This window comes from Paramisgurnus dabryanus, chromosome 2 (assembly GCF_030506205.2).
Source record: "Paramisgurnus dabryanus chromosome 2, PD_genome_1.1, whole genome shotgun sequence".
Classification (NCBI taxonomy): Eukaryota; Metazoa; Chordata; class Actinopteri; order Cypriniformes; family Cobitidae; genus Paramisgurnus; species Paramisgurnus dabryanus.
Window position 1 is genome coordinate 25,802,193 of NC_133338.1, and position 13,113 is coordinate 25,815,305.

Here is a 13,113-nt window from a genome sequence, read left to right on the forward strand (position 1 = left end):
AGGAATAGGAATGCACTCTTTTTGTGGTTTTGTGGGTGCCGGCTGAGAAGCCGGCGGAACAGAAACAAAACGAAACCAAAGATTCTCCACCCGGCCCTCTACCGGTGGAGGGAGCGATGCCATCACCGTCTCCCGTAGAGTGATCCCATCCAAATCCAGGTCGCCCGTCTCAGGGCCGCTTCGATTTCCGTTTACCACGGGAAGCGGGTGGGGCGGGCGAGGCGGGCTGTCGACGGCTGTTCCCCCTCCGTGGCCTGGAAGATGTTCTAGTGGGGGGGGGGTGGAGGCAGCCGCCGCAGAGCGCCCTCGGCGAGGAGCAGACGGGCCCGCCGGCGCTGGAGGGCGAGATGCAGGTCGCTTGCGCCGGGGCATGATCTGAGCGATCGCCTCCGTCTGCTTCTGGGCGGCGGAGAACTGCTGGGCGAAGGACTCCACCGACTCACCGAAAAGACCAGCCTGGGACACGGGAGCGTCTAAGAACTTGTTCTTCTCCGCGTCCGACATGTCCGCCAGACATAGCCATAAGTGGCGTTCCTGGACCACCATCGTAGACATGGCACGACCAATCGCTTGCGCTGTCACCTTCGTCGCGCGAAGAGCCAGATCAGTGGCAGCCCGGAGCTCCGAAAGGACAGGCGAGTCGTGTCCTCCCTCGTGCAGATCCCTCAAGGCCTTCGCTTGGTGAACCTGCAGCAACGCCATAGCGTGCAGGGCTGAAGCCGCCTCTCCACATGCCTGGTGGGCAGCGCCCGTTAAACCGGAGGACTGTCTGCAGGCACGAGAGGGGAGGGTTGGGCGGTCCTTCCAAGAGGGAGCGTTAGCCGGACACAGCTGCATCGCGACCGCGCGCTCCACAGGAGGGATCCCCGTATAACCCTTAGCGGCTCCGCTGGTGAGGGAGGTGAGGGGGGAGGGCTGAAACGGCCGTAATCTGGTAGAAAACGGCGACTTCCAGGTTCTAGTCAGCTCCTCGTGCACCTCGGGGAAGAAAGGCACCGGTGGAGAGGGTTGTGAAACCCGGGCAGCTCCAAAGAACCAATCATCCAGGCGGGACGGCTCGGGCTGAGGGGGGGGAACCCACTCTAACCCTACGGTCTCCGCCGCTCGAGCGAGCACGGCCACCATCTCTGGATCGAACTCCGGCGTCCCAACCCGACCAGAGGGAGGAAGGGCGTCGGGGTCCACGTCAGGGGGAGGAGGCCCACCCTCGGATGCTGCGGCGTCGGTGGACCCGGAGGGAGGCACGATGGATTCTAGAGTCATCGTAGAACACGACGCTGAAGTCTCCATCGGCACATCAACCGGCTGTGGATGAGGAGGCTGAGAGCTGGAGGACGAATCCCCCGACCGGCTCAGCACAGTGATGCGGAGGTCGTCTTTAGAGAGCTTCACGGCCGCACCGTGGCGGCGTTCAGCACTCACATGACGAGGGTTGCGCTTTTCCCGGAGGAAAGACAACCGTCTCCGCAAATCCACAAGGGACATGTTCTCGCAGTGAGAACACTTACCCCCAGCGAACGCTGCCTCTGCGTGCTCGATGCCCAAGCACGAAAGACAACGCTCGTGACCGTCCTTCGGACCCATGTACTTGCCGCACCCAAGATCGCACGGACGAAAAGCCATCCTGAAAAGGACGCTGATGTCCGGATATACGAGAGAGTGGCTGCCTTTAACAAGGCACAAAGCTCTCTCGTATCACTCTTTTAGGGAAATTCACTCAGATGCTTAGTTGATGAGCGCACAGGAAGGCAACGCACACACTAAACTCAAAACAATAAACAGGTGTAGAGCCGTGGAATTAAGCGAAGCGTCCGCTGTGGTACTGCTAGTCCAACCAACTTCAGCAATCAAATCCCAACAGAGTAAAGTAGCTTCTCAGTAGCAGATACTGCCGGCTAATTTCCCTATTTGCACCTGCTGCTTATATACGCACCTGGCGGGGCGGCGCCAGCATTATGCAAATATCTCAATGCCAAGTTCATTGGCGTTTTAGTAGTATTCGAAGCAGATTGGTCTCTCTAAGCGAGTTCCCAATTCGTCGTGACCGACTGAAAGGGAACTTTAAATCTACGGTAACTTGCGAGCTGCAAGTAACACTGTAATTTCTATGGAATTTTTTTACAGCGTGGACATTTGTCTCTTTCTATTTTATTTTTTCATGTTGGCTGTGTTAATACAAACCGCATAACATTTTCTGACTTTTCAAAACTTGTTTTAATATTTTATTGTAATTTGCTTAAATGGTTTTTAAAACTAGTTATACAAAATGTTACACTTGTTTGTTCTTTGCTTCAATGTCTCCTTTGAAACCCATTAAATTAAGTTTTGAGATGTCTGCTGTTTTAGTCTGTGTTGCCATTTTCCCATGTTTGGCCTATTGAGAAATACTGCTTCTGCAGTATCATAGTGCACTGCAGGCAAACTGAATAAAAGATGCTGCTGAAATTGTGTTATGGATGTCAGTGTGTGGTTTGAATACATGTACTAAAAAATTAGTTTGTGTGTACAGTTTGAAAGACCTCAAAATACAACTAAACAAGACAAAAAAAAAAGGAAATCCGCACACCGAACTCGCCAAAAAATATATTATTTAATCACTGAAGTAACGTTTCGGGCTACCGCCCTTCTTCAGACTTCACCAATAAAACACATAAGCACATACATATACCCACTGTGCAGCAAATTCCAAATCCCCACAACTTTTTTCGTATCGACGTGTTATCTTATTCCTTGTTTGCGTTCTTTATTTTTTTTGTACGGTGTCAAGTGATCTTGATTTTCAAATGTTCAGAAGCCCCTCGGTACGTTTTTTTTTTATTTCAAAATAAGAACGCGCAATCTGGCATTGTGTAAATACTACTTTAATAGTACTTTAACATTGAAAATGATTTCCAATCAGGACTGATTCTGGCTTAAAACTGAACTTATTAACTCTTTCACCGCCAGTGTTTTTAAAAAAAGTTGCCCGCCAGCGTTTTTCATGATTTTCACCAAAGTTTAATGCCTTCCAGAAAATGTTCTTTAAATATATAAACATACAATATACCAAATGAAAGAACAGAACCTCTGCTTTCAAACACAAAAAACCGTTTCATCCTACCTTCAGTGGTTCTTTTGTAATCAGCTTTTGAATATGGGTAGGTTTCTGCAAAAACAACACATTTTGAGCAAAAAGCAGAGGTAATTCCATTTTTGTGACGGACTTTTCATAGAGATCCCATTCAGAATGATCTTTAAAACAGACACGGACATGCAGCCGCTTGCCATAGGGCAATACTTCCGGGTTAAAAAAGTTGCGGAATAATAGCGGTATTGCGGAAAGACGGAAAATCTTGTCATTGGCGGGGAAGCGTTTTCTCTTAATTGACGAGATATCTTGTCAATTGCGTTGAAAGACTTCATGCGGTGCTGCGCAGACCGATTGGCGTCTGACTTGAAGCAGTGCATTCCGGTTAGTAATTTTGTCTGACTTCAGCTGGCGCTGCAGGCACGTGACTGTGTCATATGGTTTTTAAGTACCGCAAGAGCGTTTCGAGAGTAGCCGGCTAGCTCAGCCGGTGCAGCTTCTCCAGAGCGGCTGCACGGAGTTGTGATGACGTAACAGTTTTACGTGATTGGTCGCCTCACTGATGACAACGATCACGTGCGTTTCAAGTTTAATCCAACCTTTAGTTCCACTAATAAACATTATAAATTCATGTTTTAAAACAGGAAAAAACTATTTAATATGCTTAAATGTGTTATTGTGTCGTGTAATAAAATAAAAATTCAAATAACAAACTCTATTGGTATTTTAATAATATAGGCTTGTTTCCCGTTATTTTCGGGTATACAGTATAGCAATTAAAATATTCGATATAAAATGTTTCTGGTTGCAACTTTTTATTAAAAGGTTTGTTTTTATCAAATTCAGCATCTAATTCACTTCATTTGCGATTAAAAACAAGGAAACACGGCGCACACGTCACTACGGCAAGCAGCAGGTGTCCGGCTTGACGGCTCCGTCTTTAGTTCCTCCCTCGACTGCTAGCGGCAAACCTCGCCGATCGGTCTGCGCAGCGCCGGATGATCTCGAACACACCTAATGTTGACATTTGAATTCACATAAACATGCCCACTACCCAGTGATGCACCGATGTATCGGCCGCCGATATTTATTGGCCGATTTTTGATGAATTTGAAACCATCGGCATATCGGCAATAGCACGAGAAAGGCCGATACCGATTGTTTATTAATTAACTGCATAAAGAAATCCATTATATGTAAAAAAAAAATGAGTTCATGTTGTTAATAAAATAAATACTGAATAGCAAAAACCACCTTTGAAGGTTGTCATGCTGTCTTATTATATTTGTTTTAGCTTAATTTGTGCCTCTCTTATTAGGTTGGTCAGTTGAATGTAAATCAGATCCAATCCATGTTCAGTAAAAATAATTTGATGCAGAAATAAACTAGCTAATAGACCAACTGTATAGTATTGTATAGGAGTGTTTAATATCGGTATCGGCATCGGTATCGGCCAGAAGTTGTCTGTTTAAATCGGTATCGGTATCGCCCCCCCCAAAATCGTATCGGTGCATCCCTACCACTACCCCAATAGAATCTGGACCTTCTTTTGATAGACCCGCCCCACCCAAACACAACCCAGTCTACAATGTCAGTTAGTAGACATGCCCCTTACTACTGATTGGCTACAAGTGTGTTTTGGTACTCGGCCCGACTCCCTTTTACAAAGTGTTTTTCAAAAATCATGCACCCTGCCTTTTAAAGGGTAAAAGTTTGATACTGAATCTTTGGTAGTTATCAGAACTCATTCTGGTTAAAAAAGTAAATGTATGTGGGGAAAAATATATATATATATCTTTTTTCCTCTATTTACCTGGGTTTGTGCATCAATAAGTACACATGGTTAATTGTTGTCCTTGTATCGGAGTCTGGATTATCATTACAAATCCTCTCTTTTTTTTAAGTGCTTTACATTTATTCATATTTTCTCTGCTTCAGATCTCTGTTGGTACAAGCTGGAATGTGTATGTAAGTTTTTCCCTGGAAGACACTCGACCATATGTTCTAAGAGCTGGATTTTGAATTCCGTGTCAATTTCATCTGACCACTAAGTAAGTAGTTTACAGGACTAACTATATTTGTTTCTATGTTTTCATTCAATAATTGTACAATGGCATGTTTATTGTTAGTAATGTGATTTAAAACCTGTGATCTCAAACCTGCATTACTAGGAAGAATGATAAGTCATATTAGGAAGAATGATAATGACTGACAGCATCAGTCACCAATCACTTTTATTGTATGTCGTCATTCTTCAAAATGTGTTTTTGTGAATACAGGTTTAAAATGAATCACAGTGGCACACAGAGTTCCATGTATAGTTCTGTTTCTTTTTAAAAAAAGGGCAAAAACACACTGATAGCACTGTGGCTCAGTGGATAGCAGAATTGGAAGGCTGCAGCCTCAGGAGGTCACATTTGTAGGCTGCATACATCATAAAGACGTTATTATTTCAGAATAATAACTATTATAAAGTTGACTAGTTACTCTTAGTTAATCAAAATTTGTTGTAATATCCTAAATAAACCAGGCTTGATGACTTATGCAGCCTGCATGTGCGACCTCTGTAGGCTGCAGCCTTCCGATTGTGAAACAGACCGGTTCGAGCGCCGGCTAGGTCAGGTGGCCTTTCTGTGTGGAGTTTGAATGTTCTCGCTGTGTCAGTGTGGATTTACTCACTCCGAGTACTCCGGTTTCCTCCCACAGGCCAAAACATACAGGCTAGGTGAATTGGAGATGCCAAATAACCCCACAGTACGGATAAACTTGTGTTGATAAACTTCTGCATAGATTAAAGCTTCAAGCCGTAACCCTTGCCTCTCTATCGCCATCTCTGATTGAAATATAAAATTGCAGTTATTTGCAGTGTAATGTTCTTTGCTTGCGTTGTGTTTTGCCCCGCTGCTCTGCAAAGATGAATGTGATGTCTGTGATCACCGCGTTAGAGCAGTTCTGTCATTATGCATCGGCATGGCAAAAGTACATATGAGAATCTGAAAACGACCAAAGTAATATATCTGCTAAATGATAATACAAGTGTTTCAACAGATGCCTTGCCGGTTCAGAGGAAACTGTCTCTGTTCCAGTATTAAATCCCTTCAGATGTTGAAAAGCTCAGCTGATATTAACATTTGTTTTAGCACAAGCTCGCAGTTTAAGCTTTTTCACTGTTTAACAGATGATTTGATGTATGAAGGTAATAAACGGAGATATTTAAATGCCGTTCTCCAGATGATCAACTTTTGAAACTTTACAGATGACATGTTTTAACTCTAAACAACTGTTTCCTAAACTAGCTACACACCCCTATACGGTGCACATGCGAAGGTCCGGCTCCTCTTTTTTCGTTTACGGATGTGACATCATCGTACAAAAACAAATGACTTTTTAGACTTTTTCCTGAGCAAACCTAGCCTGGTAGAACCATCCTCTGCTATTTTGCTTCGCTTCATAGACAGATTCTGGCTAGGCATAATTGACAATCGTTTTCCTTCTCATGGGAGGGGCTTGTCTGAAGTTTAAAATCATTGGTCTAAACGTAAGCCAATCACATAACGTTTGGATATGATGTGCGTTATGCGCCGGCTCAGCCGCATCGAATTTCTGCTGTAAAACACACGTATGATGTGAAAACAAACCCATCGAGCGAAATACCGGAGTTAACATGGCTATGAACGACTTCTGCAGATTATGTAAAGTAAATCGGCCAGAGCTAGTTGAACACTATCCTTACGGTGTCTTTCCACTCACATCTAAGTGGAGGAATGCCCATCTCTCCTCTCAAACTCTTCCACCAGACAGCCATAACCATATGTAAATTAAATCTTCCTACCTTTTTTTCTGGTTAATCAGGAACGTCACCAAAGAATGTTTGCCCATGCGTCCTCCACCATTAACTGTGAACAATGAAATTCCCTTCCATGATTTCTCAATCGTTGTGCAGGTCAAGCTGTGCTGCACACAGTTTCTCGCTGAAGATCGGTAATAGTTGATAAATTAAACTTTTCCCAAAACCTGTCGGGAGTAGGGCAACAACATAATCTCCATTCAAAATGTTTAACAAACACTTTTCTTGTTCGGGCTTAAGTTGGCAAGTGCCGGTTCTCCACAACAGAGCAAATAGCTTTCTGTGCCTCCATGTCCACTACAAACTACAACCGTACATTCGGCGCTTAGCGTCTACGTCACGGCTCGCAGCCCGCCCTCTGTTCGTTGATTCGACGGTTGTTTTGAGACCTGAGGAAAACGGTTTGAATGGGAGGTATCTCAGACTGAGTACAGAAGCGTAATGAAATTTAGCGGAAGTACAAAATCTTACGTAGTCAGGCTAGAGCAAACCGACCAGACAACTCAAATTATTTATCATTATTATTGGGGCATGGTAAGGAAACCGCTTTACACATTGGTTTCTTCCCTACATATTTAATAAATGATTTTAGTTTTTTTGAACCGATGGCCACTTCAACCAGTTCTTGAAATCAATATAGCAATAGATGCTGAAATGGCTTGAAGAATGAATAAATAAATGAATAAAAACACCCTAAAAATACCTAAAAGTATTTTTTTACTCATACAGTATATTTTAATTTGTCTAAGGCCTAACAATAACTTTATTCTAGGAACAGATCAAAATCGATAATAATTATTTGTTAAAGGTCTTTGCCTTTCATCCAACCTGATCTCACGAATTTCCGTGGCATAGTCACGGAATTTTGTGCTCATTTTTCCGTGGCATTCTCACGGATCTCCGCATTTTTCCGTGGCCCTGCTACGGACTGCCTTTTTCCGTGGCATTCTCACGGATTGGTTACTCAACTGTTTTGTCCTATTTTTTTACCATTTTCGCTTCGGTTTAGGGTTAGATTTACATGAAATGACATCCCTACCCAAACCCAACTCTAACCCCAACGCCAGGCGACAATTGTTTAAAGTTTAGAAAATATAAAAGAATAAATCAGAAAAAATTATATAAACCAATAGTTAAAGTGACATACTAATGCAAACACCAAATCTAACCCTAAACCGAAGCGAAAATGGTTTGAAAATAGGAAAAAGCAGTTGAGTAACCAATCCGTGAGAATGCCACGGAAAAAGACAGTCCGTAGCAGGGCCACGGAAAAATGCGGAGATCCGTGAGAATGCCACGGAAAAATGAGCACAAAATTCCGTGACTATCCCACGGAACTTTGTGAGATCATGTTGCTTTCATCATTACTCTCCTAGAGAGTTCACCATATTTCTTTGCTTGCATACAGATGTGAGTAAAGTCCACATCATGAATGGAAAATGGAATGAAAAATCCCATAGCTAGGTTGGTCCGTACTTGCGGATAACCAATAAATTGATCGATAGTTTTAAAAATTGATACTGGATAAAAACAAACATAACACTCAAAGTGAAACAGTGCCGGAATTTATTACAAAAGTAATAAAACAGTACTGAACCATGAAAATGTGCTAAATAAAATGAATGTTTAAATTAAATCGAAATTTCAAAAATGTATAATATGTGTGTGTGCACTCTTAAAACAAATGTGTTAAAAACAACACAATCAGTGTTAGTTTTGGGACAACACACTGAATGCGTCGTCCCAAAATACATACATCCCTGTGTTATTATTGGAACAACGCATTTTGTGTTCTCTCGTTATTAATTAAAAATATGCAGCTTAGCCGGCTAAATCATGGATAAAAGTAACCAGCTGGATATAAACGAATGCAGATAGATGGTAATAATCATGACAACAAACATTTGGGTTGGATTTATCTGCGATTATTTTGTGTTACTGTTTGAGGCACTACCAATATCCATATACTGTAATATCCGTACTAATTGCCATCTGTCAGCCTTGACGACAAACTTTGGTTCCTGCTGTTGTTTCTATGCTAATGTTGCATTTAGTCAGTAAATTAATTAAAAAGTATTGGTATGAATCAACAGATGCAATTCAGAACAACAATTGGTATGGATTTTTCACCAATGAACTCTCAGTGCAGACTAATCGGCAAAACGATGAATCAGTCTACGTCTAGTCTTTAATGTAGTTTCTAAATTAATATCAAATTTTTCCCAATTTTCATGAGCAAACATTAAGCTTTTGTTTGGTAGAAAGTTGTAATTTTTCGTACTTTCATAATAGCTTGAGGTGAATTCAATGTATAATACACAGGGCTAATGTATGGGAGCAGTGGTTTTGTTACAGTATAATGAATTTGGTTTCAGCTAGCTACGAGTTTGTAACAGAAAATGCATTGATATAATATTTGAAAAGGTTTTTTGTTACACTTCCCCGTAGTTCAGTTCAATCCAAATGTTCAATTCAGTCCACGAGTAAACAAATTTTGTCATTCATTCAGCTGTGCAGACAACGTCAGGTTAGCGTTAGGTTGTGCCGGTTTGGTAATGCAAGCTTTTGTCATGCTTTTGTCATGCTTTGCTTTGGTGTTATGCAGAAAAACAATAGTTTTTTTCTTTGGCACTTCAGCAAGAAAAATGCTCGTAACCTTAAAGTCACAGTCTGGAGTCCTGGATACAATCATGACCTTTAAAACAGTGTCAGATGGAGGGCTTTCATAAAGCCTCTTCAGTCTGTCTTTTTTTGATGGAAAAATGAGCACTTATGAGGCCCTAGAAATGAGTCATTAGGAAGATGCATGCTGTGCTCAATGAAGTGAAACATTATTTAACACTTCTGATTGTGCTAATGGCACCAAGCTTAGTTGAATGGCCGGAGCATAAGTACATCACAGCCAGAAAAGGGTCATGGGGAAATGTTTGATGGTACAGGACAGGTTTAAGATTAAGACTGATATTTATCATTATGTCATTTATTTAATGATGATTTGTAGAGCCTTTGGTGAATATTTTTTTTCACCATAATAAAAAGATACAGATTTATTAGATTTATTACTGAATTGTTGTTATAAGTTTGAGTATAAGCTTTAATTGTTGGAAAAGTTTCAAAGTTGTTTCTGTTTTAGTTTCGATGCATTTAATTCTGTACATTTGTAAAATTAGAAATTTTAAATTAAAATAAGAAACCGCATGTAAGTAGTCTTAGTAAGTAGTGCTTGTTTGTCGTTTCTATGATCACAAATGCAGACATTGTTTTAATGTTTTAGTATCCTTACCTTACCAATGTGTTACTTCCTGCTCAAGCCGTGCTGGCAAAGTTAATCAATCAGCTTGGGCATCTGCATTTTCTGCATCAGATTCGGCTCTTATTGTTAAATAGTAAAGAAAATATTAACCCCAGTCAGTTGCATTGGGAGTACTCTTCTAAATAAGGTATGGAGCTTCACATTTCCAGTTAGCTGGCCAATCGGTGGACTGCACTTTTTTAGAATGATGAGCTTTGTACCAAATCAATGCATTTCAATTTAGTGCATAGAGGAGAGACAATAATGTACAGTATGTGGTAAATAATGTTTTTTAACCTAAAACCACACAAACACATTGCATTACTCCAAATACAGAAAATAATGTTGTTTTTAGTAGGGATGGGCACGAGTACTCGAACGTGGCATCGATACTCGATCATGAAAATGTTGATCACGTGGGTTTATTTATTTTTTGTGATTATGGTGGCATTTGTATTTCTGGTTAGCATTACAAGCGCCTGTGGGAATGACTGGGTGCCTGTTTGACGTTGTGTTGAGCTATGCAGATCGGCGTATGACATCAGTAACGTTACCATGCATGATTCAAAAACAAACAGATAAAGTCAGTGTTCCCGCACCATGGCAACCCGCAGATCCGCGCAATTCTGTGAAGTTCTGCCGAACACACTTCACATCACTGAGGCACTATGGTTTAAAATGATTCCGGGATTGTGGGATTCACTTCAGTAGGATGAAAATATATTTAGTCAGATGCAAAATGTACAGTGCTGTCACAAGTTCCCTCATATCATCTTATATTTAAACATCAAATGTCAAGAGATACCAGAGAGCGATATGAGCATATCTTGACTGAGAACAAGTGATAGGATGACACGACAGCTTATCGCTAAAATGATAACAAAAGCTGCTTAATGTTATGAAGCTTGTGCTTTGACTGGACGTGTTTTGAAGTGTGCTGTGATTATGGTGCACATCCACAACAGGCGTTAAGCTTTCTCTCCAGTACATAACTTGGTTTAAGTCTTGAATTTTGTGCATACATATGCACGTTGTATAATACATTTATGTTGTATATAAGGCTTAATATTATGTAGAGTGCATAATATAGAAAGCACTTCAGTTTGTGTTTATTAACCCTTTAGTTCACTTCATCACACAGCTATTCGTGATAAAACATTTAATTAATTAATAATCTAATATGTGTTAATTTTCTCTCTTAGTTTCTTCAAAATTAAGTTTTATTAGAGTGTATCTAATAAAAATATTTCCATTTTCACCATGGCTTATACGCCCCACCCCTTTGATTGCCCCGCCCCCAGTTAATCAAGTACTTTCGTAGTTCGAACTTGCAAGTTCAGACTCGTAAGAACGAACTCCTGACCCGAAATGCATTCTGGGAAACTTCGCTGTCATAAATCCACACAAGTCTCCTCTGATGCATCGTCGATAAAATGGGCGGATCAAGAACACATCCGGGGATTTTATGTGAACTTGGGCTTGATGCGAACTTTGAATTGGAACAGTACTTGGGCCGCGGCTGATGACGTTTCACAAGTCCACAAGAACACAAGTACAGACAAGAACGCATATTGAGAAACGGCTCTTGTTTTTCAAACCTTTGGATTAATCCAGGGGTGTCCAATCCTTCTCCTGGAGGGCCGGTGTCTCTGCAGAGCTATGCTCCAACCCTAATCAAACACACCTGATCCAGCTAATCAAGGTCTTACTAGGCACACTAGCAACTTTCAGGCAGGCGTGTTAAGGGAAGTTTCAGCAAAACTCTGCAGGACACCGGCCCTCCAGGACCGAGTTTGGACACCCCTGGATTAATCGGGATTAAAAAATGACACAAATGCACATCCCTAGTTTTTAGCAACATATGGTGCTCTTTAAGGTTAACAATAACTGAAATGTTTTACAATATGTTTCAGCTCTTATACAGAATCTGTTGCTTATGTTTACAAGCTTTTTTGTGCAGAAAGGAAATTATAAATATAAAGACCTGCTGTTAAAAAAGCATTAGTAATATTGTCTGTCTTCAGGGACTTTACATGCAGGTGTATTTTGGATATCCTGCGGTACACATGGACAATCTATTCAATTCTTTTTACTTTGTGGTCATTGCTTGTGTTTTCTCAAATGTTACCTGCATTTTCTTAATGTCAGTGTAGGTTTAATTGTCTCGATAAACACAGTATGGCCCAGAGGGGTTGATGAGCCAATGAGTGTCATTGAAAGGCTAATTGCAGTCGGCATAATACATTAGGCATAAACACTGCAAATTGACATCATGTTGATTTTCTTCACAAACATTTTTCCTGAGAAAAATAAAGTAGCCTATCTATCTTTTTATCAATAGCCAATTTCTGTTGACATGGAATGTTGAGTACCACTTAACCATGTAAAATGAGATAACAAAACAGCTCTTTGTGAAACGAGTGCAGAATATCCCTTGCCTTTAAAATATAAACCAAATTGATTTTTCCCTACACATGGCCATAGTAAGAACATCTTCAACTCTTATAGTGTTCACCAAAGATGACAGGACAGCAGTAAAAAGGGTTTCTCATCCTCCAACCTAATTATCTCTGGGCATCCTTGTAAGAAAACACTTTGGCAAAGAAGAGATAAATATTTGGCTGTATTAAAGTATTTTAAATTCATAGGCTTTAAATACACTGTCTAAATTACTGCCAACGATATGTATCTCTACATTTAGTTGAATCTTAAAACAATTAACAATGGCAATAAATAAATATATTACCCACCAATTCCAACTGCACTTAAAGTAAATAAAGGTAAATAAAAAAAGTAACATGCCAGTGCAATTACCAGCAGTGGCTGGCCGTTCATTTCACACCTAGGCCTTCAGTGCTGTCCTACATGAATGAATCCATCTCGTATTACTATCATTATAACGTCAGG

The 13,113-nt window shown here is 41.0% G+C and overlaps 1 protein-coding gene across 1 annotated transcript in view; it reads left to right on the top strand.

Moving 5' to 3' along the window:
* Positions 1–13,113, top strand: part of tp53i11a (tumor protein p53 inducible protein 11a) — a 71,080-nt gene that overhangs the window by 8,000 nt on the left and 49,967 nt on the right. The window contains exon 2 of the mRNA XM_065248848.1: positions 5,006–5,118. The gene's annotated coding sequence lies outside the window, so the exon portion shown is untranslated. The remainder of the gene's footprint in view (positions 1–5,005; positions 5,119–13,113) is intronic.